Source organism: Capricornis sumatraensis, chromosome 15 (genome assembly GCF_032405125.1).
Source record: "Capricornis sumatraensis isolate serow.1 chromosome 15, serow.2, whole genome shotgun sequence".
NCBI classification, from domain to species: Eukaryota; Metazoa; Chordata; class Mammalia; order Artiodactyla; family Bovidae; genus Capricornis; species Capricornis sumatraensis.
The window spans coordinates 35263664-35269663 of record NC_091083.1 but is presented as its reverse complement, the minus strand read 5'-3'; positions in this window follow the sequence as shown (position 1 = coordinate 35269663).

Sequence of the window (6000 nt, the reverse complement as noted above, 5' to 3'; positions counted from 1 at the left end):
TACCGAACTCTGTGCCTTAGTTTCCTCTCTCCATCAGCCCACTTTAAATGAGATTTGAAAAGCACTTAAGAGTGGTACCCATCCCACAGTAAGAACAATGCAAGTGCTTGTTTAATAAATAAAATTAAGGTGATGCTGTTTTTTCACATCACTGCAGGAACAGCAGCTGGAACAGAACTTAAGAAGACATAATTGTCTCATTTTATAGATGATAAAGCTGAGGACCAGGAAAAGATAATGCAATAAGCCAGGGTGGAAAATGTGACTGACAGATATCACCCCTAGGAGGCTCACTCACCAACACAGCATCCTTTAGAAAGAAATGGAGCAATTCTGTCCAAGAAAACTAAACTCTGATGTTAAAATGAACCTATAAATGACCTGCATTTGCATCTCCTGATTTATAAAAGTATTTAAATAAGTATCTACTAAGTGCTATGTGAAAGAGGAGAGTGAAAAAGTTGGCTTAAAGCTCAACATTCAGAAAACGAAGATCATGGCATCTGGTCCCATCACTTCATGGGAAATAGATGGGGAAACAGTAGAAACAGTGGCAGACTTTATTTTTTTTGGGCTCCAAAATCACTGCAGATGGTGATTGCAGCCATGAAATTAAAAGTCGCTTACTCCTTGGAAGAAAAGTTATGACCAACCTAGATAGTATATTCAAAAGCAGAGACATTACTTTGCCGACTAACATCCGTCTAGTCAAGGCTATGGTTTTTCCTGTGGTCACGTATGGATGTGAGAGTTGGACTGTGAAGAAGGGTGAGTGCCGAAGAATTGATGCGTTTGAACTGTGGTGTTGGAGAAGACTCTTGAGAGTCCCTTGGACTGCAAGGAGATCCAACCAGTCCACTCTGAAGGAGATCAACCCTGGGATTTGTTTGGAAGGAATGATGCTAAAGCTGAAGCTCCAGTACTTTGGCCACCTCATGAGAAGAGTTGACTCATTGGAAAAGACTCTGATGCTGGGAGGGATTGGGGGCAGGAGAAGGGGATGACCCAGGATGAGATGGCTGGATGGCATTATGGACTCGATGGACGTGAATCTGAGTGAACTCCGGGAGACGGTGATGGACAGGGAGGCCTGGTGTGCTGCGATTCATGGGGTCGCAAAGAGTCGGACACGACTGAGAGACTGAACTGAACTGAACTGAACTGAAGTGCTATGAAATATAAAAATTTAGAATGCAGTAAACCTGGAAAACCTGGTACATTACTCAAAAGTCAGCCAACTGAAGGTCAAATCAATAGTTAATTTTTAAAAAATCAGTGGAAATAATGGCATGATGGCCTTGCCCATTTAACTCAGAAAATGATGGTTTTCTTTAATTTTCCTCTTTTCTTTCTCTTTTTTTGGAGAGAGATGGCAGAGTTGTCAGTCATATAATCTCACAGATTGTACTTCGGCAAAACACAATTCTTTGAATCTGAACGTGCTCACATGCTCTACTGGGATCCTTTTGACCTTGTAAAGAGGAAAGAACATTTTATATCCTAGATATACCTGACTCTTTTCCATCACTTCAAAACATATTTTTTTAAGATAGAAATAAATGGTGACGAGCCACTCACCCTCCATCTCTAAATGACTTTTGAGAGTCAGTATGGATATAACTGCTCTTTGGAAAACAAAAACTTGTTGCAGGAGGTGATACAATTAAGGAACAATGTGAGCAAAACGCAAATTTCCAAGAGTAACAGTAGGTGAAATGCAGGCTTTGTGGCTTTTGAAATGTGGCTTCGTCCAGGAGAAACAGTAGGTGAAATGCAGAAGATGCACCCAGATAAACGGAGTCACACAGGAACATGCAAAACACCTGCAGAAACAGGCAAAACCCACATGCCGGCATGCCTCACCCCACCACCAGCAAGCAGCCTCAGCTCACCCAGGGCTGAGTCACACACAGCCAGATCTGGTGTCACAACCTGCTCTCCTCCTCTAGCAGTCCCTATGCCCATCTGCATGTTAATTCACAAATAAATCCTTCCCATACCCACTCCCAAAGGCTCACGTCAGGTCTTTGTCAGGGTAAAGAGTCATATTCACTGTAATGTTCATGTCTTCGTAAACCATTTAACACATGAAACAGTGCTACTATTTATATTAGGTTCCTATTTTTATTCTTAACTATGTTATTGCAGATGCTTTGCAATGTTGTGCCTCTAATGGGTTCTTCCCATAAACTCTAAGGCTTTTTTTATCGTGTAGTAATGCATGCTGCATAGTGATTTTTAGGACACATAAATGCCCGACAGAAGAATTCCCTGTATTCTGAGCTCCAGGTCATCAAAGTTACAGCATTTTAAATCCAATAAACAGGAATTATCTGTGAGAACCACAACCAGTCTTCAGGTTTCTCTTCAGTTGATTTCATTCTGCACAGAATTTTACATTTCTCAAACCACAGCTCTTGGAATAAATATCTAGAAAAAAAAATGAATTATACACAGCATTTTACTAATAAACATGTGAATTACTAGATATAAAAAGTTTAGAAATATGACTTTCAAAAGATACTATACATGGTAATTTATTCTACTCAATTTTAATAATGCTCACCTCTTGGTCAAAAATGAAAAATACTTCAGAGTTTTTAATCTCAAAATGTGTTTGACAAAACTGTTAAAACATATTACTTAAACTCAGCTCCTTCAGCTATTAATCTATCCTCCTTTGCTTAATTTTTGAGACAAATTTCCCTGACCACTGTGAATTACAACATACATAAAACAAACATTTGGTATAAACTAGACAATTATTCAATTTTAGTGCTCCCACTGAAAGCATAAATAGAATCATGCTCCAGTAAGTATTCTTTAGCAAGTAAAAACTGGAGGATATTTTTTTTTTGGAAGACATTTTTTGCTTTTCAAATAGACAAATCAGCATAGTTAGACACAAATGCTAAATAAGAGTTAAAATAAAAAACAGAACTTTGCTCCCTTCATACTGAAAACCTGAAGGAAATGATTCTCTTTCAAGTCCATGAAAGGCATGCAGAGGAGAGATACTCCTGTTTTGTGGAACAAAGCAAAAGCACAACACTTTACCGTACAGCCTAATAAAGTTCCATTCCAGACACCAGAAGTCTTCCTGTTTCAAATGCATATTTAATTTAACCCGAAGGAAACCCACTGGCCTACCAGCTCCCCCTCCAAATAAATTAAATTTGGCAACCATGTCAATGAATTAAAAGTATCCTGATGTTTTGATATCAAATTATTTCACTAAGACCAATTAGAATGTAAGTAATCTTTTAAAAATAAAAAAGACACATTACCTATACCAATACAAAATTTATTTTCACTATGACGTAAAATAAAGAACTTTGTCTTTTTTGTTTGTTTGCTTGTTTTGGTAAAACCTAACCAGTATTCACTCTTGAAATTACTCTTAAAAAAATCAGCGTGAGACAGCAAAAAAGATTCTAAAAAGGAACGCACTATTCCTGCTGGGAATATAACACAACTAGTGATAACAACTGGAAATTCTGTCTTTCCCCCTCTATAAAAAGCTTATTTACTTTATGTAATACTTGACAAACGCCTTTTAATGAGATTCCATGAAATATCATAAACTTAGGAAATAATTTTTAATGCCAGCAGGATATCTAATTTCCTGAAGTCCAAACAAGAACATTATAAAAAAAAATTCATTTTATTTTTGAAATTGTTCTATATAACTATGTAAAATACTGTACACATGTAACTGACATTGACACATAAGAAAAAGCTGGTTAGAAAAAACTAACCTTAAAAGCTAACGTTTATGTGTATTAATAACTTGTAATCACACAATACATTTTTCTAGGTCAAATATTTGTGATGCAAAAAAATAATGCCATTGCTAATTTTGTACCTTATTTGGAATATTAGAAAAAGACTCTCTCAGCCTGTCTCAAAGATGGAAGCTCCTAGTTTCCATAGTTCTCCAGCATTTCAGGTAATCTGCTTATTTGGTAAATAAAACAGAAAAAGTATACACTGGTTTTGTCACCATTCTCACCTCGGTGAGTCCAAGGGTACTATTCTGCTTACAAGAACATCAAAAGCAATAAAATTTCATAATAGGCTTAGTCTGTTGTTGCCTCTCCTTTAGCTTGAAACAAGATACAAAAACAGTATATGCTTCAGAGCCATAATTATTTAATTTTTCCTTCAAATCGGCACCCGTGAAAGTGAAAGTACTATCAAGTGAACGTGCTTCTACTCAAAGTGCAGATATTCCTCGTGGGGTCACGCAAACATCAACAAAAGGCTCAAGAGTTGACTAACGCAGGGGTCCCCAACCTCCAGGATCTAATGCTTGATGATCTGAGGCGGAACTGATGTAGTAAGAGTGCACAATAAATGTAAAGCGCCTGAATCATCCTGAAACCATCCCCCTGACTCTGGTCTGTGGAAAAATAGTCTTCCACGCAACCGGTCCCTAGTGCCAAAAAGGCTGGGGACCGCTGGACTAACAGACATCAAGTATCCCAGATTACACACAGGGACTGTTATGACCATATGCTGGGAACATGTTCCCAAATTTCTGTACCTTGTCTGCTTCTGAGCTGTGAGGTAACAGCAGTGGCACAGATGAGCTGTCCAGGCTGAATGGCGAGAAGGCTGAGGCTCTGAAGCACAGAATTTCTGCAAGCTTCAAAGGATCATGTAACCGTTATACTAAAGTGACAATTTATAAATAAGTAGAAGGCTGTGGAGAGATTCATGGAACTGCTAAGGATCACATATCTAGCAAAATAATTCTTTTGACAAAAGACATATCTGGGTTAAAATCTGAATTCCTAAGGGTCATGAACTAAAATGTCCACATCGTAGTAGAATAGAACCCCAATAAACTTGTGAAACATAGTTTAGTTCTTATTCTTTTCTTCAATCAGAAGTATCACCACATCCTTTACAAAAAAAAACCCATGTGGTCAAAATGGATACAATTTACAGTGCAAATACTAAAACCATGTGTTTTATCCTGTGCCATCTACCATGTATAGAAATGGGCTTGTTATAATGAAGCTTCTTTGGTAAATATTTAGTGAATTTACCTGTGTTCTTCACTGCAACTTCTTTAGTCATGTTTCACAACTCCTTTAGGGTTACTGTATTTTAAAACTACACAATTTCAAACATATTCAACTGAAACATTTTTTTTCCCTTCTGAGGGAAGAGGAACAAAATTCAAAACCAGTACACAAGTATTTTAATCATACCATATGGACGTTTCATATTTGGCATCTTAAATACCTTCCAGATAGTATCACACACAATTAATCAAAAACATTCTCAATTGTTTACATACTAGATCTCTTTTTGAAGTATTAAGATATGTAATTATCCTGCACTTAAGAAATTTCATGTAGCCTGACACAGAAACAATGGATTACAAATACTGGGTTTTTTTTTAAAGCCATTAACCAACTGAAATAATATGAGGGTTTAAACCAGCTACTTAACAACCTGATAGTGTATATTATTGTAACTTACATGTGTTTCTAACTTTACTCTGGGTATAAATTTTACTCAGCCTGATTCCAATTTGGCAACCAATCTCAGGAGAATAAGTAAAAACTAGATTTTTTAAAAAGGAAGTACTTCCCTTCCCTTAAAGTGATTTCAGTATCTTAATAGAAGATATGAATAAAAGGTAATGAGTCTTTTAAAACAAACATACCAAAATGTACACACTCTAAAACAAAGTTCTATACTTGTTGATGCCATTTCTAAAATACTTAAAAGCCACTGTGAGTGAATCAGGTACATACAAGCTTGAGAAAAGCTGATTTGGGTTTGAATGGGGATAGAAGGGAGCCAATTATTTTTAAGGGTTCAGATTTTCTTCACTGACTCTAATTGCAATTTGGTAAGAAGGACACAAAACTGTACTAAGCATTAGTGGACTGAGCACACAGCCTCTATTTATAAAGAATAACCACATCTGAAGGCTCAAAATGTTCACTTATATATACACTTTTCTGAGATTGAAAAATTTAG